The 26,619-nt window shown below is 37.5% G+C and overlaps 1 pseudogene; it reads right to left on the bottom strand.

Annotated features, from left to right (window-relative positions):
• Positions 1 to 900: 900 nt before the first annotated feature.
• LOC113178386 (semaphorin-4C-like) overlaps positions 901 to 26,619 on the bottom strand; it is a 45,515-nt pseudogene continuing 19,796 nt past the window's right edge.

Below are 26,619 nucleotides of genomic sequence, written 5' to 3'. Positions count from 1 at the left end.
ATAAAAAATAAAAATTCTGGAAATGTAGCTCAGGGTTAGAGTGTCCCTGGGTTCAATGCCCAGTACCCAAAACCAAAAATAAAATAATAATAATTAAAATATAAACAAAAAGAGAACATCTAAAAGAAACCCAAAAGAACATTATGCATCAAAGACCAATAATCAGATTAACAGAAGATTTAACAACTGCTGCAGACACAAGCAGATAAAAAAGATTTCCAAAGGACTGAACAACAACAACAACCTGTCACCCTAGAGATTTATGACTAGTTAAACTATAACTAGAGTAGGGGCAGGAAAGGACAGCTTTTTCCCTGAAAAAAACTATTAAGCAGTTATTAAACAATGTCCTTCTGGACACACATTTTGGTGCATACCAGTAATCCAAGCAGCTCTGGAGGCTGATAGCAGAGGATTGCAAGTTCAAGGACAGTCTCAGCAACTTAGTGAGGCTTTAAGGAATTCAGGGAGATGCTGTCTGTAAGTAAAATATAAAAAAGGGCTTGGGATGTGGCACCCCTGGATTCAGTCCCCAATACAAAAAATAATACATATGAATAAAGCAAAATGACCCAAGAGAAAAGGTATGATTTAAAGGAGGAATAATTCACACAACACAATTGAAAAAGATCTTTATCATTGTAGAATTAGAACATAAATAAACGAAGAAACAAAATGGAGTCAGGTGACAACAATGCTCTGAGAAGAGCAAGGTGACAGGTGTGTCAGAGCAACCTGGAGGGGAAGGGCCCTGCTTTGGACAGGGCAAGTTTTCTTTCTCGACATCAGGACAACTGAACTTCTGAGCCAGAACAGTCCTTAGGGTGGGAGCTGACCTGGGCATGAAAGGATGTAGACAACACCCGCCCTTTTAACAACCAGAAGTGTCTCTAAACAATATCACAGGCCCTTAGGCCCTCTTCTGAGGGCCCTAGAAAGAGGTGCCCAAGAAGGCAGGGGCTGGCCTGGGATGCCAGAAGGTGCAGATAGGGACCCACCTCCAAGCTGGCCCCAGCGTGTCCAGGCACAATCTTGAGGGGGCCATCCAATTACTAGTACCCAACAGGATCTCAAAGTTTCTCATCTGTTTCTGGGCTGGAAAGGGGACTGATGTGATTTTTGAGCAGCTCCAGGGGGTACACCAGGTCCCTCTCTGCTGCCTTGATACCTTTTTCCAGATTTTCCTGAAGCCGCTGACACAGCGACCAAACCAGAAGAACCAGTAACAGCAGGCACAGAGCCCCCAGGGCAACCACATCAGCCACATCAGCCACAGGTATTCCATGGGGGCCTGAACCTCCAGGATCACTGAGGGGCCCACTATCACAGTCACCAGGTACCCTCAATAGCCAGCCATGTCCCCTGCTCCTCTGAAAAGCAGTGATAGGCCCCAGCATGGTGATATTGGGCAGCCATCACCACCAGGGCCTGGAGACGGGCATCATAGCAGACAGAGCCTGGCTGGTCTGCAGGTAGGTCCTGGCCCTCAAAGATCCAGCGGGCATAGGCCAACTTGGAGGAGAGGCAACAGGGCAGTTCCAAGTCTGTGCCCACTACCATTGTGATGTTTTTCAGCATTTGCCTGACTGTAGCAACAGATAGGGAAGGTAGCAGAGTCAGTGCAAGAGACCAAGGGCCAGGGAGGTGTGATGTAGAAAATCCACCTGAGGATCACAGACCATCTGGAGGGGAGGGGGCCACAAAAAAGCTCACATTTCTTAGTGCCATGAAGGTCACAAATGCCTATGGTGGCTGAGATCCCCATGTTCTGAACAAGCAGAGATCTGGCAGAGGAAAGGAGTATCAGAAGCTTGGCTCCAACCACTGTATCCACCCACCTTCCTGGTCCCAGCCCTTGCAGAACCCAGCTCACCCAGAGTGGCTGGCCACAGACAAACAGTGACTAGTGTTGATGCTCCAGGCACAGTAGGAGTCCTGCGCAAGGACATAGTCTGCACAGATGTGGTACTTCATAGAGTCTGCCAGGGGCAGCTGGACCAGCTGAGAGCAGGAGCCAGCAAAGAGCAGCATCTGTGGGAGAAGAGGAGTGAAAGGGTTGGTGGGGCCACATGCATCCCAGGGCTACTCAGACTCCAAGGAGCACAAGCAGGAGAGGTGCCCACATGAGGAAGAGGCAAAGGAAGCTGCAAGGTCTCAAGAAAACAAAGGTCTCAAAAAAGCAAATTGGGAGCACACTTACAGCATCTTCAGTAAGTCTGAAGTTTGTGTGCATCTGTTGGGCTGCAGTGATGAGATGAATCCTCTTTGTTAATACGTGACTTGTAACTTGAAGCCTCCCCAGTCTCTGGATTATAAAGCAGGTTGCTCTGTGGGCAGCCTTTCAGCCAGAGAACATGTGGAACAGAGCAAGGGCTAATCCTGGGAATGCAAAGAGCACACTGGAATTTTTTTTCCTTTCCCTTTTGGTGGTGACTTTAGGGAATGGCTGTGTCAAAACCTGACTGATTCCATAAAGCCTTGCAAGTAAGGGCTGCTAGAAATGAGAGCACACTGAAGTATGTCAGCAGAAGAGGAACAGAGGAACAAGGAGCTGCTCTTGTAACACGCACTTTAGTACCTTGACCCCTCTCCTAAAAAAATATAGTTTCCAGTCAGGCGTGGTTGTGCACACCTGTAATTCCAGTGGCTCTAAAGGCTGAGGCAGGAGGATTGCAAGTTCAAAGCCAGCCTCAGCAAAAGCAAGGTCCTAAGCAACTCAGTGAGACCCTGTTTCTAAATAAAATATGAAAAAGGTCTGGGGATGTGGGTCAGTGGTTAAGTGTCCCTGGGTTCAATTCCCTGTAAAGGGGAGATTTTTTATGTATGCTAATTATACAGAATAGTGGGTTTTGTTGTGGTATATTTGAAAGTGCATATATGATAACTGCAGCATAGACAAAGGGGTCAGAGGAAGAGATGAAAGGATGCAACGGGAGGGTACCCTGAATGAAACTTATCAATCAGATTATCATGAATCCTATAAAGAAAGAAACTTTCAAGCCTGCCACAGAACTAAGACTCCATCTACCACCAACAGATGGAGCTAGGGGCGGGGCTTATGTCATGTCCTTTTGGCTTGGAAACAAATATTTCATAACACCTTTTCAGAACCTAACACATAAATTGAGACTGAAATAGAAGACAGGAACTTATTATACTTGATCATGACCTGTTGGCATATTACTTAAGATCTATTGATTCCCTTCTTCTATAATTCCACAGTCATAAAGAAAATTAGAATCATTTTGTTAAAAGCTTGAATGCTAGGTAGTGCTTGCCCTGGAGAAAATGTACCAGTAGTCTGTGCCTCAGAGGAGTGGAGTGGAGTTACAGCTACAAACCTGTTTTCTCTAATATCCATTTCTAGTAAATTGTTTTCACACTATCTGAGCATCTCTTAATTAATTGGTAAAATGAATTTCTGAGCATAATTGTACTGTGGTTTGATAAGCCAGAAAAATCCCCTCCTATTCACCCCTCACAAATACTCTGGTTAGCATTTTTACAAGGATTCTCCCCTCTCTAAAGTTGAAGAATGATTGTTGTTTTTTATTTTATCAATCCACATACTTTAAACAAGTTTTTTTCTGTTTTGTTTTTTTTACCTGAAATTGAACCCAATTGCATTTAACCACTGAGCTATATCCCCATCCCTTTTTCTATTTTATTTAGAGACAGGGTCTCACTAAGTTGCGGAGGCTGGCTTTGAACTTACAATCAACTTACCTCAGCCTTCAGAGCTGCTGGGATTACAGGTGTGCACCACTGCACCCAGCTAAACATAACTTTTAATTCCACTTCTACACATGAGTGTATAAAGTCAATGTGACGTCAACTGACGTAACCTGCAGATTAGCCACAGAATGGTAAAAACAAAGAGTGGTGTCTACCTAAGCAAATGGTTAGACAGGTCATCACTTTTCACAGTTTGTCCTTGATTAGCATATACAGTTTCAGCAAGAATTTTGCAGTTTCTGATGTAAGTTCTTGCCATAAATTTTTATTGGGGGGGGGACAGGGATAGGAGCTGGGATTTTCACACTAAAGCCTGCTGTCTATTTTGTAGATAATCCCCAGTTTTTTTCTTTTGCATTTGGCTGTGCAGATGACAAAAACATTTTGTGAATTGGAAAGTATGATCACATTCCCCCTCAGGTTACATTGAGGCACAGATTCCTAGTGAATCTAGTTTATGCCTGCACGTTTTGGAGGAGGTGAGGTATTTTTTCTCTGAAGAATGCTGCAGCCACTTTTCAAGTGGGAAAAAAGTCATCTCTAATACATGTGAAATTTTTCACTACCTAAGAGGAAGGGGGTTGGAAAACAGCCTTTCTTCCTTCCTTCCTTCCTTCCTTCCTTCCTTCCTTCCTTCCTTCCTTCCTTCCTTCCTTTCTCTCTCTCTCTCTCTCTCTCTCTCTCTCTCTCTCTCTCTCTCTCTCTCTCTCTCTCTCTTTCTTTCTTTCTTTTTTTGTACCTGGGATTGAACTCAGTGGCACTCAACTACTGAGCCACATCCCAGCCCCGTCTCTTTTGTATTTTATTTAGAGAAAGGTTTTCCCTGACTTTCTTAGGGCCTTGCTAAGTTGTTGAGGCTGGCTTTGAACTTGCTGACTTCCTGCCTCAGGTTCCTGAGCTGCTGGGATTACAGGCATGCCCAGATAGGGAGCAGTTTTAAGTTACAGAGGCATTTGATCCACATATTTGTGTGACTTAGGTTCTTACTAGAGACATTTGTAAAAATATTTTTTAAGTTGTAGATGAACTCAATATCATTATCTGGTTTATGTATTTTTATGTGGTGCTGAGGATTGAACCCCAGAGCCTCACTTGTGCTAGGCTATCACTCTACCACTGAGCCACAACTCCAGCCCACAAATTAATTTATTAAAGCTCAGCTTTTCCTCCTGTCAAGTGGAATATTACCAACATACTTCACAGGGTTGCAAAGAGGAGTTAGAAAAAGTGCTTAGAAGAATAGATTCTCTATAATCCTTAGACATTGTGATAATGTATCATGCACAATTTCAAGTAGCTTACATCAGAAGACACAGCTAAAAAGGGTGAAATGAATATCCCCCAGTGGGAGAAAGTGGTAGTAAAAGCACTTTGACACATTCTGGAATCCTGATACATTCTTACTCAGTTGAATATCGTGAATGGGGTTCTGTGTGCCCCTCCTAGGGTCCATGATGGTTTTGCTAGGTTTGTATCTAGTAGGAACACAGGTGGAGCAGCAGATGACACAGCCCCAGGGCCAGGCTGTATTTATCCACATTATTTGGGCAGAGACCTGAGGTTCCTGGGAGAGGAAACAAACACTAGCTGATAAAGTTTTGTGGTACTAAGCATGATTCCAGAGAAAGCAATGCTCCCCAGCTAGCTGGTGACAGATTCCTGCTTGTTCTTCCTTTAAGCTAAGAGATGAGCAGAGGTTGATGGGCAGGGAGTGGGGTGAGTTTGATTCTTCCTCATGGCTTTATCTTTGTAAAATAGGTTAGGGAGATTATTATTTGGACCTTCATGATATTTCTGTACCCCATAATGAGCGAGTCTGTGCTAGATAGATTGATGGCACTCCATAAATAGAGATGGCCCCCACCTTATGATGGGTTGACTTAAAATATTTCAACTTTACAGTGATGTGAGAGCAGATATTGGCAACCACTCTGTTTTTTTCACTTTGAGTTCAATATTCAGTGAATTCCATGAGCTTCATCACACTGTATTATAAATTGAGCTCTGTGCTGGGCACAGGGGCTCAGGCCTGCACCTGTAATCCCAGCATCTTGGGATGCTGAAGCAGGAAGATCACAAGTTCGAGTCCAGTTTTACCAACTTGGTGAGGCCCTAAGGAACTCAACACAACCCTGTCTCTAAATAAAATACAAAATAGGGATGGGATGTGGCTCAGTGGTTGAGCGCCCCTGAGTTCAATCCCCAGTACCCCCTCATGACAAAAAGAGGCATGGTGTCAGTGATTTTGCTCTGCAGTAGACTCACACCACTGGAGTTTGTTTAAGGCAAGCTTGGCTGAGATTTGATATTTGGTGGGTTAAGTGCATTGAATGCATTTTCAATACAATGTATTTAACTTCCTGTGGGCATCCCTTTATTGTAGGTTGAAGAGCACGAGTATTGGTTGGTGGGTTGAGGATTGGGGGACAACCTCTAAATGTTTATGTCACCTATAGAAAAGCAAAGAATTGAAATAAACCAGTCTGTGCTTTAGTTACATATTAAAAATTCTTGATGTGCCATATGCTGGTAAACATATAACAAACTATTACTGTAATGACTGATAACACTCAGTTTGGACATGGGGAGACATGTTAGCATATGACTCTTAGTTGCCAGTATAAACTTATAAACTCACACAACTAATTAATACCACTTGTGTGCTGGGTACTGTGCTAAGTGGTTTAGGTATATTTGTTCATTTAAACATCACTGAAACTTTTTTTTGGTACCAGGGATTGAACCCTGGGGAACTTAACCACAGAGCCACATCCCCAGCTCTTTTTTTTTATAACCACAGAGCCACAACCCTAGCTCCTTTTTTATATTTTATTTAAAGACAGGGCCTTGATCAGTAAGCAGCTTAAGGCCTCACTAAGTTGCTGAGCTGGCTTTGAACTTGCAATCTTCCTTCCTCAGCCTCCAGAGCTGCTAAGATTACTGGTGTGTGCCACCATGCCTGGCATAGAACCTCTTTTGAAAGGAGAAAACTGAAGTTCATAGAGTTCAAGAAGCTAGCCCAAGGTTATATGAGTTGTAAGTGACAGAATTTCCATAGGGACCCACACAGCCTGGCTTCAGGGTTCATGCTGTGGACTCAACACTATACTGTCACCTCTCAGCAAAATTTCAACATTGCTAATTTGAAGTTTCCTCAAGTTAGAAAAAGTCACACAAGAGCACAGTCTAAATCAGAGCTAACCTTGACTAAATCCTATTGCTCTGTCCCATTTGCAAGCAGGTGCAGCTGTAGGTGGCGGAAATAGGTTCCTTCCTCCCTTTGAGAGTCCAGAATTACCCCTTAAAAGCCATACACTCCTCCTGGCTGTGTCTTCTCTCCCACAGGCATCCCTCATTCCCCAGACTGTGCCAAATATTTAAACTTTGCATAATGGTTAAAATTGTTGGATAATTCAAAGACATATTTTTCCAACTTTTATCATGTAAATGTTAAAATGTACAGAGAAGCTGAGGGAATTGTATAGTGAACAACTATAGAACTACTAAAAATGTGGATTGGGTTGCCATGCTGCTGCTTGCAGGCCCAGCCAGCGTGGAAATGAAGCCTCTGTTTGGAAATGAACTTCTTCTGGAACAAGCCCTGCCCCTTATTTCATGTATTTTTTCTGCCTGCTGTCGTACCACTCAATCAGGGCTGAGTAGTTTCTACAGAGAAGTTTAGGCTCTGCTCCTCCACACAGTAGCAATGTGTGGTTGGTTCAGAAGCACAGAGAGCCCACATTTGGATCCCTAGTTTTAGCAGGTGTTGACATTTAGGTGTCTTAAGTGCACATTTATGTCTCCTTCCCAATCTTACCCTGTCACATCCTACTCCAAGTCTTCTGCTTATTTTATGATTTTCTCCTTTCATTCACCTTTTGGTTTATTCTGTTCCAACTTCTTTCCTAAATTTATTAGAATTTTTGGTATTTTTTTTTGTCTTTGTGTGTGTATGTGGGAGTGTATTGTGGGTTTTTGTTTTATTTATTTGTTTTATTTTGGTGGCAATAAAAAGATATCCAGAAACAATCACAATAATAGTAAAACAGGAATACTTATGAGTGCCAGATGCAAGGCATAGTGAACTATGCCTTACATCAGAGTGAATCTGTCACCCCCTACTTTTTTTGTTTATACACTTCAGTGAAGGAAATAGAGATATGTTTGATGTCTTCGATTACATTTTTACTTTCCAGAAAGTAAGATCATTATGGTATTAAAAGAATTTCTTATAAAATCCAGGACATAGAAATGCAAGATTTCTCCTATTCATATTTAAAGCTTGAAAAACATTAAGTGTGCTGTATAACAGAAAGGAAGTTTCAACAGGGTGTTTTTAACCATTTAATTTTTTTCTTTCTATAATGTATATTGTGGGAAGGGACACTTCAATAATTGCTTTCTAGTCACACATAAAACAATTCTAGCTGTCTTCTATGAGGGAAAATATGTTATATCAAAGGATTTCTTGCCACATTTATAAGGACTTTTCTTGCCCTAAGAATTCCTGCCAAGTATTTCTTGTGGGACAATAAAAACTGTTATCACCTGTTAGGTTTATTTGTTAAGAAGCTAATTATGATGAAATGTTGAAGATAGTTGTGTCTTAAGTGTAGTTTTAAGTTGATTTTTTTTGTAACAGGCATTGAACCCAGGGGCACTTAGGCACTGAACCACATATTAAGCCCATTTTCTACTTTTTATTTGGAGACACGGTCTTGCTAAGTTGCTCAGAGCCTCAATAAGATGCTGAACATGGCTTTGAACTTGCAATAGTCCTGCCTCACCCCAGAATTATTGCAATTTCAGACATGAACCATTGTGCCTGACTGAAATTAATTTTGATGAATCCTTGGGTCTTTTGGAGATCAGAAAGCTAATATATCTTGTCTAGTAAGTCTCTCAATGATCCCTGAGAAAACAATACTCTTTGTTTTAAGATAGCTTTAGAAAATGGAACAGCAATGTTTATTCTTAAATTGCAGTTTTCACAAATGTACCGGGTGAAACAACACAAGTAAAATATCTAGTAATTTTCATAAAGATCCTGAGTTATATTAAAATGCTATATCCACTTTCTCAATAATTAGGAAAAAATTGAGTAAGATGGAATATATTGGTTTTGTATTTTTTTTAGAGAGAGGGTCTCACTGAGTTTCTTAGCGCCTCACTTTTGCTGAGTCTGGCTTTGAACTTGCGATCCTCCTGTCTCAGCCTCTGAAGCTGCTGGGATTACAGGCATGCACCACCATGCCCAGACAGAATATACTGTTTTAAATGAGTTTTAGAACTTCATTTTTTTTCTTATTAGTGTAAGCATGTGAATCAAAGAGAACACTAGCAACATGGGAATAACAAGTCTGTAGTTGCATTAAACAAATTTTACATTTTAGCAAATTTTTCACTGTAGGCAAATTTCTTTAAATATTCCAAAAATGTTAGACTACAATAGTTTTTGCTGATAGGTGATGAGCCAAGTTTCAGGGTCTTGGTAATATTATGAGTGTTTGTCTCCAATTCCTTTCTGGAAAACATCTGATAAGAATCTAACTATTAACCAAATATAAGTATCTATACACATGGCTCATTTGTTTTTTTGGTCTTTTTTTCTTGGTCTTATCAAAATTTTTTCTTGAAGATTTTTAAAATTTTGAATATAAATGTTTATTTTGAATATTTTAATTAATGTTCTAACATTTGATATGTTTTTCTCCTCACTTTTCTAATTTATCAGAAATTGTTTCATACTGCTTATGGATATTTTCCCCAGCTTGATAAAATTTTATATATTTGTGGAGCATATTCACCACAATGTAGTAAACGGAATAACTTGATATTTTTATTTCTTTCAAGAATGTATTCTCACCAAACCCTAGAATATTCAGTGGAGCATGGAATAAATTATTTATCACTACCCAATAAAGAGGGAAGGTATAAAAACTATGAGAATGAAAATTTACTTTTTAAGAAGGAATGGAAATTTTTTGGAGAGAGAAAAGGTAAAAAATTTGTCTTAATGAACATAACAAATGAATGATTATTATTTAAAATAAAATCAGGTTATGTTTTTGAATAGTATCTCAGAAGACTCCTCAACTTATTCCATTCCCATTTTGGGGGGTAATACTTTTAATTATATAATTACAATTTTACTATTCAGCATTTTGTATTAAACCAGTAATAATATACCATATTTTCAAATCAAGAATATGTATCAACCTACATATATATGCAAAGTTTACAGGCCATTGTAAAGCTATCTTCAAAATACTTTCAAGAAAATCAACATTCAATCAGTTCTGTTAGCTTTAAAAGTATGATAAACATTTAAACAACAGCAACAAAAAATCAAAACAAGGATCAAAGACTGATTAACCATTTATTTTTTAAAATTAATAATCTCTACATGAATGCAGATTAGATAAAAGTCTGCAAATTATTAATATAATACTGCATTACTCTTCTCTGACAGTTCTTCCATGTGATAAGGAGGTAATTTCCTTCAGAGTATGGGCAAATTGTCCCATGTTTTCAACACACCCCATAGTATTACACATAGAGACATTGTTCATTCAAATTAAGAAGAAATGGAAGAGTGGCAGTGAGCTTCACTAGAACATTTTAGTTGACAAGAACTATTCATTAATTTTTTTTGGTGGAAGTTTAGGAATAATTGCTTTTTAAATGCTATAAAAATAAGAAAAAGAAAAGTAGCAACTAGTTCCTTCTAGAAAGCACCAATTAAGTGCACTGCTCGTCTGTCATGGATGGCAATTCAATAAAAGCCAAGACTCAAGGTACTCTTGGCACAAGGTTTCCAGAAAATGTATAGTCTGTGTTTCCTGCATGTCTGCATCAAGCCCCCAAAGCAGAAAATAGGACTTCATGGGAACACTGGGAATACTTCTGAGACTAGTCTGCACAAAAGTGGAAAACAACCCTTAGTAAGCAGTAGCAAGGTGAGTTTGGGGCAAATGGGGGAGTTGAAAGGCTCAAGCTTATAACTGGAAAATTCTACAGAAAATTAAAGCCACCACACAGCACAGGCAAGGGTGCCTATGAATGAAGCATGGCTTACCATCAACCTTCTCTAATGTTGATAACAGTGTTCTAGTCTGTCTTTTATACACCATGAGTTTCTCTATGCAAGAGGAGCATAATTTTTAGACATTCAGCTCTGGGACTCTTTCTGATGGTTGTTGATTTGAGTGAAAGGCACCTATGAATATTCATTTCTAATTTTAATTCCAGTGGAAGTGGTTTTGGTGTATATTTTAAGGTATTTCAGGCCCATAAGTTAGCAGAATCATTCTACCTGAAATGTACTCCTTCATTTTCTATTGAAGGAAGGTCTTCAACTGGACTCCAAGTTAGAATCCTTGAAGATTTGTGTATTTTGTGGTTTCCTGTTGAATGGAGTTTTCTCTTGTTTATTGCAGAAGGACCTTTCCATGTATCAGACCCAGAAATTTTTCTGGTTCATACACATGTCCCCAGTAAGCTTAATCTTGTTGCTATACAATTCTTTTGATGTAATAGCACTAGTCACCTGGGCATCTGAAGGAATGTGCCTTCAAAAAATCCAAAGTGTCCTCTGACTAATTTAGTGAACTAGTTACATACAGGGGTTTTTAGCAAGAGCCACAGTGACAGTGATTTTAGCTGGAAAATTTAGAAGCCAACCCTAAAAAGCAACTTAGAGAAAAGCACTGTGGTGACCAAAAGTTTTGACCAAGTCCCTAGATGGCTGTGCACTATGAGGGGCCAGAATGTGGCATGAGCCAAGGTGTAAAGAACATCTAAGCATTCTGATGCAGGACATAACCATCTGCTGCAGATGGACATGTGGATTGGCATCCACTGAGATTAGTTATGGAGGACTTGGCCTTTACAAGTTTCACCCTGAGTCACAGCAGTTAAATCCTGGGCACAGCTCAAGTGTTTAGCATTTTCTCAGCATGAAACAGCACATGGAATGGTCCTCCTTCCACCCAGCTCTTCGCCTTTTTTGCCCCAGGGACAAGAATCCACTGCTTTCCTGTGATCTAGTCTCCAGGTTTAAGAAACTGGCAAGATCCTGCCCCCTCAGAGTCTACTGCAGAAAGAATTGCACATAAAGATATGGGCATCTGACTTCTGCCTTAGTTCCCATTAATGTCATGTTTCAATCCAAGGACAATTTATCCTGTCTTGCTCCAACTTTGAAAAAAAGGCAACTCTGTGCATTCAGTCTTCCTCACACATTCAGGTTGTCTTTGAAGAAAAGCATTGCCTGGTGTTGCCTTCCAAAAGGACCTCTGTCCAGGATTCAGACTAGGAGAGGACAGCATGGTTACGATGGACGGATGGTGTTCACTTCTTAGGGAAGTAACCAATGTGGTTGCAAAATATTCTTTAATTACAGAAACCAGGTTTTTTTTAGCAGCATATGAACTCTTTCTGTGATCATTGTGCATCACACACCTGGCTGTGCTCCAGGAAGGTTAAAGGAGAAGGCACCCAACAATTAAGTGTTGTCACTGCCAACAACTGTAGCTCAAAAGTAACAATTATCACTGGAATGTCCTCAGTGTGATTACACAGAAATAATAATCCAAATTGGTACAGGAAGACCCTGAAAACTATTGATATTGTAAAGCCACCATAATATGGGATTGCTCTTTGCAGGGGCAAAGCCCAACAGTGAGTATGTATGTGTGTGTGTGTGTGTGTGTATGTGTGTGTTTTCATACATGGAAGAAAACAAAATTTTACTGACGGGGATACCCAGTAATGCATAGCCTTCTGACACTTTGTTCCCTAAGTAATATCAAAAAGGAAGTTCCTTGGCACAAGCTTCCAGAAAATTTATAGTCTGTATGGCCTGCATGTCTGCATCAGGCCCCCAAAGCAGACAATAGGGCTTCATGGGAACACTGGCAATGCTTCTGAGACTAGTCTGCACAAAAACTAAGTGGAAAACAACCCTGAGTAAGAAGTAGCAATCGTCTTCCAACTTAGAAACCAGTTCTGCCTCCTAAGTTTTCTAAAGTATTCATAAAAGTTCCCTGGCAAGTTTACAGTGCCCAATGTACTACTTGGTGTTACAATATGAAACAGTGTTTAAATGACATTTTCAAAAGTTCTCTCTTGTAAAGCAGACTTTTGTGGAAGGCAATCAGTTGAGTACTTCACATAGTGAAATTCACAATATTTCAAAGAGAAAAGGCAGAATGGTTGAATGGAATAGTATCCCATTTGTAAAGATCCATGGCAGGAGCATCTGCTGAGGTCACAGTGTGAATAAAAAACAAGCACATCAAAATCCCTCATTAGTTACACTTCTGAGGGCCAGAAGTGAATATGATTATCAGCAGAAGGACAAAATGCACCACACAGACTGGCCAACACTCTGGATGGTGAGATGTGTGCAACTTTCACCTGAAAGTAAGTTGATAACAGTGTTTTTGTGGTTTAACTCAGACAAAAGCGAGACAGGCCCTTCATGTCACTGCTCAAACCTCAGACTCTGGGTTACTGAAACTCTAGTGGATCTTTTCTTGTTCAGATAAATTTCTAAGGGGGAAAGCATCTAAAGCATCTGAAATTTTGTTTTGTTCTGAAAGAAATTTTTATATATCTTGTCAGAGTTTTCTATTCAAAGATTCTTTCTTCATTTCTGATCACAACTTTTTATTTAATGCAACAATATTTGTCCTTGTTATAGAGGGACTCTTAAAACTGCTTTTCCTCAAAGCAGATTATTTGGTTGTTTAAGTTACATTCAGATGTTTTAAAACTGTGAAGTGTGTAATAAAGGATTACTATGGGTGATATAATGTTAGATTTTTACCATATTCAGCTTTTCAAGGCCCCAATTCTATCACCTTGTGGCACTCGATTTATTATGTCCCCATCACTACCTTGTTCAGGTTTCTGATTGTCTTGATTTTTCACACTGCTTATTGAAATCCCACCTAGAGAAGTCTGGTGAAGATTGATGCTGCTTGTTGTGCTCCATTCTTCTGCCTCCTTAACTTTTGCTGAATATGGTCCCTATCCAGCCAGACACTGGTTTGTTTCATGATCAAAACCTTCTGCTGAGGCCTGATCTCTGAGCTGGGTCTACAGATTTGGACCCAGGAAGTAGTCTCAGCTGCTCTCCTCCCATAATGCTTTATGATGTGGTCTCTTTGAGTGGACATTAGATCAGGGCAGACTTTACAGTGCATGGAAATGGCACCTTCCACATTTTCATACATACCCAGAAATTATTTTACAATGCCATCCATTGGGGTTCTATCATTCACAAGGAAAAAACCATGGTGATCAAAGAGTTTAGCCACATATATCCTTTTATTCAGAAAAAATACCTATAGTAACATTTTGAGTCTTACTATCAGGAGAATGTTGTGTATCTTGCATAAATTCTGCAGAAGTTGGTCTGATATTTTCCAGTTTAAATCTCCATTTTTTGCTATTTCATAGTGTTTGTATTAATCAATGTCAAATGTGTTGAAATTTAAGAAGCCATAATGTGCTGCCTTCTTCATTATATGAGAACAGTCAAGAAAGTAATATAAAAGTTGAAACTTCCATAGTGATATAAAAGTTGAAAGGATTAGAGGATGTATTTCCGTAGATTAATATTCTATGTGCATTTTCTGGACTTCTCTCAAATATAGAACCATATCCCATATGACAAAGAAAGCAGCAGTAGCTTTTTTCTGATCAGAGCTAGTAAAATGAATAATTCTCCTCCTTATTCTTATAATGCAGTTGAATTTCTTATTTTTGTTTCAAGATTATCTGTAAACCATTTCTGGATTGAATAGTTTGAAATCTGCATAGAAGTCCTCATGTTCAAGTTTATTGCCTATGAGGAAAATATGTCTATTTGATGCACTTTTTTGGTCTGCTGTAGAAAATGGCAAAGTGATGGCAATTAGTAATGTCCAGGTGTATATCATTGTGAAGGTAATGCACGTTCTGCAATATGGAGCCATGGCTGTTACTCTTCTTCACACTCAGGAATTTCAATCAAGAGTACCATGAACAGGGGCATGCAGTGGCCCAACTCATTTGCCTATCCATCCTCCACTTCATGGACTTATCCATGGCCCCAAATAGAGTAACAGCCATGGACCCATGTGTATGCATGCCCAGGAGGCCTATACCAGCCACAAGCGGGTGCTATTGGGCGAGTGTGAGATGCTTCTGTGGGGACATGGGTTGCCAGCTGAGCCCAGGGAAGCAGCTCAATGTATGCCAGTCCCTTTTGAGGACATATCTTTGTTGTTAAATATATCTCCAAAATATTTTTGGAATTATGCATTTCCTCTAAATAAATGAGAGTATTTGGTATTGAGCCTAGTCCATGCTTCAGATAGTTACTGGAATAATTGGAAATGTATCATGAAGTAAATATTCACTTAAATATTTCCCTAGACAAGTGAAAAAAATGAAAAGAACATTTTTGACTGTGATCAATCTGATTCTTATTGACAAAAGTGCTGCAATAATCAAACACTTTCTACTTGTGCCAAAGCAAGGGATTGTAATGAAAGTGGGAAGATTTGTACTTACTTACTATTACTTAATCTCAATTTAGTTATAGATACATGGAAAGACCTCTACATTTACGATAAATGTTCAAGTTCTTTGGACACATCTCTACATTAACTAATTATATTTATTTTTGTGTAAAACAATAAATTATTTGAAATGCATGAAATTTAATTCTTTTTTTAAATACTAGAAAACATCATTGTTATCACTTTAAAAAGGAGGTTTCTGAAAATTATAAAAATGTTAAAGTATTTAATTAATGCTCATTATTCACCCATCCAAGAATTTGTGTTCAAGGAAAGAGTTACCAATGTATGGAATATGAAAGAATTTTAAATAAAATTGTAAGTATAACTGAACAGTAGAGTATTAACACTGAAGGGAAGCCCTGAAAGCTGAAAAAATATTTGTAAGTTGTTCAAGAGAGAATTCACACTGAAAAAAAAATGCCATACATTTGGAAAAAAATGTAGAACAGCTTTTACTTATAAGCAAAGTGTTATTGTTCACCAGAGAATTCATACTGGAGAGAAGCCATACAAATGTAAAGAATGTGGGAAAGATTTTGTTTCTAAGCAAAACCTTATTGTTCACCAGATAATTCATACTGGAGAGAAGTCATATAAATGTAATGAATGTGAAAATGGTTTTAGTATTCACCATATCCTTGTGATTCATGAGAGAATTTATACTGAAGAAAAGCTGTTCAAATGTGGAGACTGTGGAATAGGTTTTACTATTAACAAAGCCTTATTATTCACCAGAGAATTCATTCTGGAGAGAAGCCATACAATGTAAAAAAATGCAGGAGAGGTTTAACTGATACGTATAGCTTTTTGTTCCTAAGAGAATTCATACACATGCAAAGAATGTGGCAAAGCATGTAATCAAAGATCCCAACTTATTACATACCAGAGAATTCATACTGGAGAGAAACCATACAAATGTACACAATGTCACAAAGGTCTTACTCATTAGCATAGACATTGTTCACCAGAGAATTCATACTGGAATGAAGCCATAAAAATATAAAGAATATGGCAAAGCTTTTATCCGAAGATCATACCTTACACAACACCAGGTAATTCATGCCATATAAATGCCATGTAAATATTAAGAATATGGTAAAGCTTTTACTATTAGGTAAAACCTTATTATTCACCAGAGAATGCATACTGGAGAGAGGGCACACAAAGATAAATAATGTGGCAAAGCACTTAATCAAATATCATACCTTACTCAACAACAGAAATTCATACTACCAAGAAACCATGCAAATCTTTAGAACATGGGAAAGCTTTTACTTTTTAGCAAAGCCTTGTTCAACAGAGAATTTATAATGGAGAAAAGCCATACAAATGTAAAGAATATGAGAAAGAATTTATGATCAGACAAAGCCTTATTGTTCACGGGAGAATTTCTATCAGAGAAAGCCATACAAATTTAGTGATATGGCTTATTTTTTTTTTAATGGGTATTGAACTCAGAGACATTCAACCACTGAATCATATCCCCAGCCCTAGTTTGTATTTTATTTTGATACAGAATATTACTGATTTGCTTGTCACCTCACTTTTGATGTGACTGGCTTTGAAATTGCAATTCTCCTGCCTCAGAATCCTGAGCCAATGAAAATAACATAATTGGGAATATGAAAAAGATTATAATGAAAGCTTAAAACATATAAACCATAAAATTTATTCTGAAGGAAAGTCATATAAATGTAAAGAATGTGGCAAATATTTTTCCAGTTGGCAAAGCCTTATTGTTCACCAGAGAATTTATACTGGAAAGAAATTATACCAATATAGAGAATATGGTAAATCTTTTAAACGAAGTCCAAGCCTCAATGTTCACCAGAATATTTATACTGGAGAAGATATATAAAATATTAATAATGTTGCATAGACGATAAGTATGCTCCTAGTGTTACCAAGTGCCAGAGAATTCATACTTGAGAGAATCTTGTAAAATCTATAGAATATAAAAACATTTATTGTGAAATCACACTTCATTGACCACCCAAGAATTCAAAATGGCAATATAAATTGCAATATTAAAAAATGTGGCAATGTGTTTAATTAAAATTCAACATTTAAAAAAATGAAAGATTATAATAGTGATTATACCCTACAAACATAGTGACCATGATAAAAGTTTTAATGAAAGTTTATGCTTTACAAATCTCCACCGATTTAAAAAAGACCTATACATGCCCACAATTTCAGAGCTTTATTCAAATTAAAATAAAATTATACTCTCTGAAAACCTACTTCATACAAAACTTGCAGAAAACCCCATAACACACATGTGTTAGTTCATTTTTGTGGATAATAATGTAACTTTATTGTGTGCAAACTTTCCCACAAAAATTAGTTTCTCCATATGAAATAAGTGAAGGCTTAAAATGCTAAATTAATTGTGAAAAAGACATTGGGAAAGAGAAAAAGCTGAGGAGATTCTTTTGTTTTTTGTCTGAAAACAACTCAGTGAGTCTAGGAGAGATGAATACCACAAAAATAGCTTTGGTGACCCCGGACAGTGAAGCAGTGTGAGGGACTGGCAACTAATCTTGGAAAGGAAGGTAGGATCTCATGTGGATGTTTGGGGTATTTGCTTGTCAATATTCATCTTAAAATTTCCTTCTGTGTTGCTGCTACAGCTTTGGGTTTACCATGCTGTCTTAAATTTTATTATGCAACATAATAATTGTTGAATTTAACACAAAGTCCCACTAGGATAAAAGTAAAGAAAGGTTCTATGCCGAGCACAAAGTTTATTTAGGGTCTGGGGTGTACCTCAAGCGTACATCCCTTGCCTTGCCTTTGATTCCCAGCAGCACCACTCCAATGACAACAAACACAAAACAAGTTTAATGAAAAAAATTATCCTATCTTGTTTTTTTTAGTGAGTAGACTCCTATAGGAATAATAAGTACTGAGTTTTTTGCTGTGCTGAAGTATTGGAATTTAGGCCCACCGTAAGCAGTGTGAAAGAGAAATCTAAAGGATCACTTTAAAAATCACCAGATTAAACAGGCTATGCAGGAGGCTCTTCCACAAGACCTAGTAGCATTAGAACAGAGCAGCTGTACTCTAACATTCTGCCTAAACTGACTCCTCTTCTGTAGTTTCTTTATGGCCACATCAGCATCAGCTCTCTTCCCCATTGCATCTAAATATGCATTTTGACATGTCTATATGTCATCTGCAAGGAGGTGATCAAATTGAGAGGCAATGTCACTACCTCTTATTAGAATCATGAGAATCAAAAAGATACCTGGCTAGGCCATATGGGGTGGTGCACAGCTCTAATCCCAGTGGCTCAGGAGGCTGAGGCAGGAGGATCACAAGTTCAAAGACAGCCTTAGCAAAAAGCAAAGTGCTAAGCAACTCAGTGAGACCCTGTCTCTAAATAAAATAAAAATAGGGCTGGGGATGTGGCTCAGTGGTCGAGTGCTCCTGAGTTCAATGCCCAATACCCAACCCTACAAAAGATTCCTAGCTGGGCAGGAAGCACATGACATTAAATTCAGTTACTCAGGAGACTGAGGCAGGAGGACTACAAGTTTGAGTTCAGCCTCTGTGACTTAAGATGTCCCTGTCTCACAGTAAAAAATAAGATTTTTTCAATTGTAGAGTGCCCCTGGGTTTAATCCCAGTCTGCATACATGTGCACGCACTCACACACACACACACACACACACACGCACAGCCTGGACTTACTTTATGTTATAATTGCCAACTATGCCAAAATAGTTATGTGCTGAAATGGAATTTAGACTTTAATACAAGATACAAAATCAGGAGGCTGAGGCAGGAGTATTGCAAGTGCCAGGCCAGCCTCAGCAACTTGGAAAGACCTTGTTCCACAGTAAAAATAAAAAGAACTGAGTATATGACTTCGTTCTTGAGGATCCCTAGGTTCAATCCCCAGTATTGTACAAAAGGGGAGGGGTAGTTAGCAAAGCAAGTGTTCCAGAAGGCTACAAATAGGGAGTTCCGCATGCCTGGAAATAGTAACACGTCTATGAAATGGCTTCAGTTTTTTTGTTTTGTTTTGTTTTTAGCTCATAAAATATCACAAATAAAACATGCAAGAGTCTTCCTTAGAGAATGTGTTAGAGAGAACAATGTATCACATTGTCCACAGTAAGGCAGTTCTGGGGTCAGCACTGATATGAGAACCTTTGCAAAGTTTTCTTTAGGGATGGAATTTCAAAACATACTACAGTTCTTTTGCCTTTATTAACATAAACACATGAGCAGATGATGTAAAAAGAAAACAGTTTTTACTCGTCATGATTACTTTCAGTTCCTGAAACTGTGCTTTTAGGGAAGCAAGGCAAGACAATTCAATGAAACTTATTTCCAGATACACACATAAATAGTTCACAGAGTAACACTTCAGTTTACATTAATTGTATAATTTGATCAGTAGGACTAATTTTTTTTTGTACTGAGCCACATCCCCAGCACTTTTTGTATTTTGTTTTGAGATAGGGCCTCACAAAATTGTTGAGAATGGCCTCAAATTTGTAATTCTCCTACCTCGTCTTCCAAATTGCTGGGATTACAGGTGTTAGCCACCATGCCTGGGTTAGGACTAATTATTCTTTCCAGTATAGGCTAGAAAACTGGAAGAGACTAAGGTGTTAGCCACCATGCCTGGGTTAGGACTAATTATTCTTTCCAGTATAGGCTAGAAAACTGGAAGAGACTAAGGTGTTAGCTACCATGCCTGGGTTAGGACTAATTATTCTTTCCAGTATAGGCTAGAAAACTGGAAGAGACTAAAATAATCAAAATTTTGACTTATAACAAAATTCTGCTTAGTACAACCATTAGATAATTTTGTTAAATTGTTAGGAAAATAAAACACGAATAATATCTACAAATTGAGATGCAAAACTATATAATACCCTACAGAGCCATACAATTGAAACTTTTTGGGTTGCATTTTAGTTATGCATAGAAATTACTTGTGACTTATTAGTTGTCCACAGGCTATCATCTAACATCAACCCGAAACTAAGTCAGAAACAAGTAAGTTAGATAAAGTTTTCTTCTCATAAACTCTACAATAGTACTGTCAAATATAAATATGAGATAAATGTATATAACTTTAATTTTCTACTAACTAGATTTTTAAAACTTTAAAAAAATAAGTGAAGTCAGTTTTTAAGAATCTTTTTTTATTAATTGTAGATGAACCTTTTTATTTTATTTATTTTTTTAATATGTGGTGCTGAAAACTGAATTATACTAATATATTAGTATACTTCAAATATATATATATATATATATATATATATATATATATATATATATATATAAATTCAATTCGGTTCTTCAGTTGTACCAGCTTCATATTGAGGGCTCAACACCCACATGTGGCTACCATACTGGAGACGTCTAGGTCCTGGAGCACAAAGATTTTCAGGAGATCTTGTAAATGTTCCAATACAGACTACAGAAAATGCACATGGCAAACTTGTTGCCTCAATTACAAGCTTTGTATAGATTTTATTAAAAAGAGTAGATTTATAAACAGTGATATGGAACTTACTGAAAATTCTGGGGATGAGGATCTGGAGCTAAATTTAGTTTGCTTTAGGAAAAAAAAAAGAAAAATGGTGTGCCTTTCTTAAGCTCTGAAGCATTATTTACTATTTAAACAGAAGTCTAGAATCTTAAGTGTGATTGTGGCTATTTTTTCAGACACTTTATTTTTCTAAGCAGCAGCATAATGTAGCTATTAAGTTCAACTGCACTTCACTTCCTGCCTTTTCTTTTCAGTCCTTCTTCATAAAGCTGTGGGATAATCTGGAGGCAAAAGGACACCTGTGCTTGTCAACTGGATAACACATGTACCCAGCTCCTTCCAGTCAGTGGACTACAAAGATATATGTTAGCGAATGAGAGGGATGCTACAATTTCCTTTGGTCTATTTAGTAAAGTGAATTAGCAATTGTGACAGTTTGGCTTTGTTTTATAAAGTCAATTAGGGAGAAAGAGATCAAAAACCTTTGTGTTTTAGATGAAAAATTATGGAGTCCATTTGCCACATGTCACAGAAATTCTAATCAGTGATTGACAGCTGGGCTGGGTAATTTGCATATGTTGTCTTATAGCACAATCAATTCTATAAAGGGATTATCAATTCTCCACTAGAAGCAAACAGTGTCAATAAGTTTATGTCATTAAAACATTCAAACTCAATTTAATTGACTACAAATATTTTGCTATTCCTACTATTTTTTGCCACCTCCTAGCCATACTGAAGGGAGTGGTTATAGATTTAAGAGCATTGGCAAACAGATTACCCAAATATAAACATCTTTGGGGTCAATGTTAAATTCAACAAATGTGGTTCACACAATAGATGATGGCAGTCCCCAATATATGTAAAACCTCTTGGTATATGCTGGGAAGTCTTCTAAATGATTTGGAGGTAACTAGTCAACTTGATTTTTACAATAACCCTACAAAGCAGATGCTACAAGAATTTCCATTTTTTTCAGATCTTTAAGAAAACTGAAGCACAGAAAAATTAAGCTACTTGAACAGTAATGATGAAACCAGGACATTCTGGCTTCAGAGCTTGCATTTTAAACACCTCCACTAAGAATCACTGATGGGAAATGTGAAAGGGAGAAGTCTTAACTGTATCTTAGCTGAATCCCTTAAGTCCTTTTCAGCAATATGATCCTCAGAAACTTGGAGAGAGGTCCAAGCAGAACTGTCACAACACTTATCCATTAGCTTTACCCTTCACAGTATAAAGAGTAACATTTTTATTCCAAACATGAGCATTTGTCTCTTGCTCAAAGGAAAGTCACCACAATTCCTGGTAGATGTTCAGCAAGGCTTCAATGACCACTCCTTGAGAGACTCTTGGTCTATGGAGTATTTGAGTTCTTCTGTCTGAATTATGAAATAGTGTAGATCCCAGGCATTGATTTTTTTCCATCATATTCAAAACATCTTTCTTTACATTCTGTTTTTTTTTCAAATTCAAAATAAACTCTCTTTCTGCCTCAAACAAGGGTTTTAATTTATGGCTTAAGTCATCTGTGAAGGAATGGGAAATGTTAGTGGTCTACTGCTCTCTGGAGCAAGCCTGTTCCTCCATACAGCCTATATATTAACATGGTGCTAAACATGAGAAATCAGCAGGAAAGATGAATGAAAGCTCTATTATGGCAGCAGATTTTACTCCTTAGGGTGATTAATAACTCTGCATTTTTCCTTGAGCACCACCAAAACCAGACCATGACTCCCTTAGAGCACCAACAAAGGTGAGGTTTATCTCAAAGAACTCTAACTTGAGGTTGTAATCCAGAGAGCAAAGTAATAGTGAAACTAAACTCATGTGCTCAATTATTCTTCAGTGAGCTTAAGCTGTTAAGAAAGCCAAAGGAAAGAAACCAGATGTGTCCTGTGGTCAGTATTATCTATAAATGTCTCAACATATCTGACAGCCATGGGTTTAGTTTCACATTGCCCATTCCTATGAAGGAGAACGATTTGGATATAGCAATTCTACATTTTAGATGGAGAAACTTCTCGGAATCATGCTTTATTTAATATCTTCAACTGTTAAATACTTGTTTTTTTCTTTGAGTAAATGAGTTAGTGCTTTGGTATTCATTTTTCACAGTTTGTTACACATGGTAAGATAAAAGTATGCTTGGGTTTGCAAGGGACATGGGAATTTAGAGGTTGCCCCACACTGTGAGATGGAGGCAGTAGTCTGAAAAATGCCATGAACAAAAAGGAGGGCACTCATAGGGGATACAAAGTGATATAGTTTTGATTAGGCCTGTTAAGAGTTAGATATGAAATGTTGTGCAAAGGCCATGTGCTAAAGGCTTGTTTGCCAGCCTATGGTCCTATAAGGAGGTGGCACAACCTTTAGGAAGTGGGGCCTAATTGGAGTAAGTAGTTCACTAGGAGAAGGCTTTTGAATGATATATTTTGTATCAAGCCCCTCCCTCTTATGTATTCTCTTATGTGCTCATTCTCTCTTTCTCCCTTCACACACCCTTTCTTTCTGGCTGCCATGAGGTAAGCAGCTATGCTCCACCTTTCACCATGATGCTCTTATTCAAAACAGATCCAGAAACAATGTATAAACCTTTCATTCCTTAAATTGTTTTTCTCAAGTACTTTGTAACAGTGACAGAAAGCTAAATAACACAGTTTGTGAGAGAGTATATAAATGCAGGCAGCAACAGGACAATTCACTTGAAAATAAGCCAATTTCAAATTAGAGGGAAAACAATGTTAAAGGAATTAAGTTAGTCAGATGTGTGAAGGATAAATTTCAGCATATGTAGTCACCTCTAAAAAAAAAACCTCAACAAACATGTTAAGTTCCTGAACCAACCTTTTATGTAACATGGACTGTATGAAATATCTTGCTCACATCCCTGTTGTATCCACTAGGTAGAAAAACTATTGACGGAAGAACTTGTCGTATTCCTTTCTACAATCCTACTACTTATTATGGTATAATCTACTAGGTAATTATTTCATATATGTCTCACCAATTAATAAATTAATAATAATAAATATCATTTGTGGAACACATAATTCATATTTGATGGATTTTAACCTATATATGGCTGATTTTAACACATAATTCTCCAACCTAATCAAGTTAACAAAAAGATTTCAAAACAAAGATGAAATACTTTGGAATGTGGATGAAGGTGAATGAAGTTTGAAGGGGTTAGTGGGGAAAGAACAAAAGAAATCATACTTTGGTTCGTTAAGGTTAGAGATATAATAACAACAATAATAATAATATATTGTGTCTGAATTATTCAACCATTTTTCACCATGATGAAAGAGAAAATAAAGAGAAAAAAAATAATCATTTCTTTCTTGGAATGAGGACACTAAGACTGAGAGGATAGGTGAGTAAGAGAGTCCCAGAGACTAAATGTCATAGATGTAAGAGCCATGATTTGTACAAGCTTTATGAAAAAAATTACTTAAAATGGATGTGAATATAGCATTTATATAATAGTTTTGATGTATATTATTTTATATTACTTTCATATATTGACAAATGGTTCCTGAAGCATAAAATATTTACATTTTAAAATATATGTTGTTTCTATTTATATCATATATGTCAGCTTATTTCATGCAAATTCATAAGTAGCCAAGTTATAAGTACTCTATATACTACTAAATATGTAGTGGTAGTGAATAAATGCAATGGGTTAACCCTGTTTAGATGTCATGTGAGGAATTAGTATAAAAATTCCAAACAAAATACAAGATAGAATGAAGGAGAATAATCGTAATGTAATAGTAATGTAAACTCTGTGAAGCCCCTCGAATAAGAACATTATCTAATATAAGAACTTATCAATGAATCTCTTGAACTAATGAAAAAATGGATGTCCTCAAAGAGTTATTTGATTTTGAGACTTTAAGTTGACATGATATAGCAGAAAATCAGGGGAAAAAATGAAAATCATGTAACCATTTTTTTTAAAGAATAAGAACTGATCTAGAAAGGTTTTTACATAGCTTGTATTCTTGGAAGTATTTATTTCAAGGACAAAGTCAGCATGTGTATTGTAGCCAAGTGGCTTGGTTGTTGGGCCCTCAGTGGCAGTAGTTGCTGCAGAATTGGGTTACAGCCTTAACCTAATCAGTGAATTATTTATTCCTTGATGGGGTTATCTGAGTGGTTACTGGAGGTAGGTGGGGTTTGGGTTGAGGAAGTGTTTTTTTTTAAAGAGAGAGGGAGAGAGGGAGAGAGAGAGAGAGAGAGACAGAGAGAGAGAGAGAGAGAGAGAGAGAGAGAGAGAATTTTTAATATTTATTTAGTTATGGGTGGACACAACATCTTTGTTTGTATGTGGTGCTGAGGATCGAACCCGGGCCGCACGCATGCCAGGTGAGCGTGCTACCACTTGAGCCACATCCCCAGCCCGGAAGTGGTTTGTTGAGGACCTGGCTGTGGGGTCTATATTTTGTATCTGAAGAGTGGAGTTTCTCTCTCTCTGATGATTTCTCATCATGTGAGCTGGTTCACTCTTCCACACTCTTCTGCTATGATGTCCTGCATTAACTTGAATCCCAATGAATGGAGCCTGCTATCTGTGGACTGACACCTCTGAAACTGTTAGCCAGTAAATAACCTTTTGTTCCCTAAAATTGTTCTAGACAGATTGTTTAGTTACATTAGTGAGAAATTGACTAAAACATGCCTCTAATTCAAGTGGCTCAGGAGGCTGAGGCAGGAGTATTGCAAGTCCGAAGCCAGCTTCACAAATTAGTGAGGTCCAAAGCAAGCTAGTATAGAAACAGTTTCAAATGAAAAATAAAAAGGGCTAGGTATGTGGTTCAGCACCTGAGTTCAATCCCTGGTACACATCCCCCATCCAAAAAAACAAAGAGTATGTCAGATTTGATCATTTCTCTACTCAGAATCTTGCAATGTTGCAATAACTCCTCATGTTACTTACTCATTGTTTAAAGTAGCTATAGAATTTGTAATTCTGTGATGTATTGTTCACTTACTGTTTCTCATTTGTTTTCTGCCAAATTAGCTTCCTTATCGTAAATGAATCAAATTCTTCTGCTTTTCTAACATCATCTGTCACCATGTCTTAGCACTGAATGTGTTCCAATGAGTTCTCTTGTCCTACACCAAAAATAAATGAGGCACCTTCCACCATTCAATAGGCTATACATTTTACTTATTGTGTTTATCTACCTACTTCTATTAAGCATAAACTATTCATCATGTGGACAGTGATTTTTTTTCTGTTAAGTTTACTTCTGTTAAGTTTACCTATCACCTTAGAATAGCATCTTACACAGAGTAGGCACTTGGTAAATTAGCATATATGAATGGATATTTAAAACTCACCTATATTCATGTACACATACGAGGAGTAATATTTAATTCTTTTAATGTGTCAGGGACTATTTGTTTTACAATTTTAAATCAGATTGCTACTTCTATTTCTTGTACATTAAAAACAGATAATATTTTTGTTAAAGGCATTAACACAAAAATGGTTAATTAGATATCTGCTCTCTTTCCTGCTGCTTTCAACAAGTTTTAATGTGCTACATATATTCAGATTTATATTCTAGATAACATTTATCTTTTAGGGAGACATAATAAATCAAGTTTTCTTCCCCTCAATAGTTGATCTATAAACATATATCTGTACACAACTGAACCAATTAGTTTTCCTTATATTGTGTGATCATAAATACCAGTTACTGCAGAGTGCAGTGCTATCATCATTTCTTTCTTTAAGTTGCTAATTTTTTTCACTATTAAATTTGTTGCAAGCTG

The sequence above is a fragment of the Urocitellus parryii genome, chromosome 12, assembly GCF_045843805.1.
Source record: "Urocitellus parryii isolate mUroPar1 chromosome 12, mUroPar1.hap1, whole genome shotgun sequence".
Classification (NCBI taxonomy): domain Eukaryota; kingdom Metazoa; phylum Chordata; class Mammalia; order Rodentia; family Sciuridae; genus Urocitellus; species Urocitellus parryii.
Note: the sequence above shows the minus strand (reverse complement) of the source record. Positions and strands in the feature narration are given on the sequence as shown.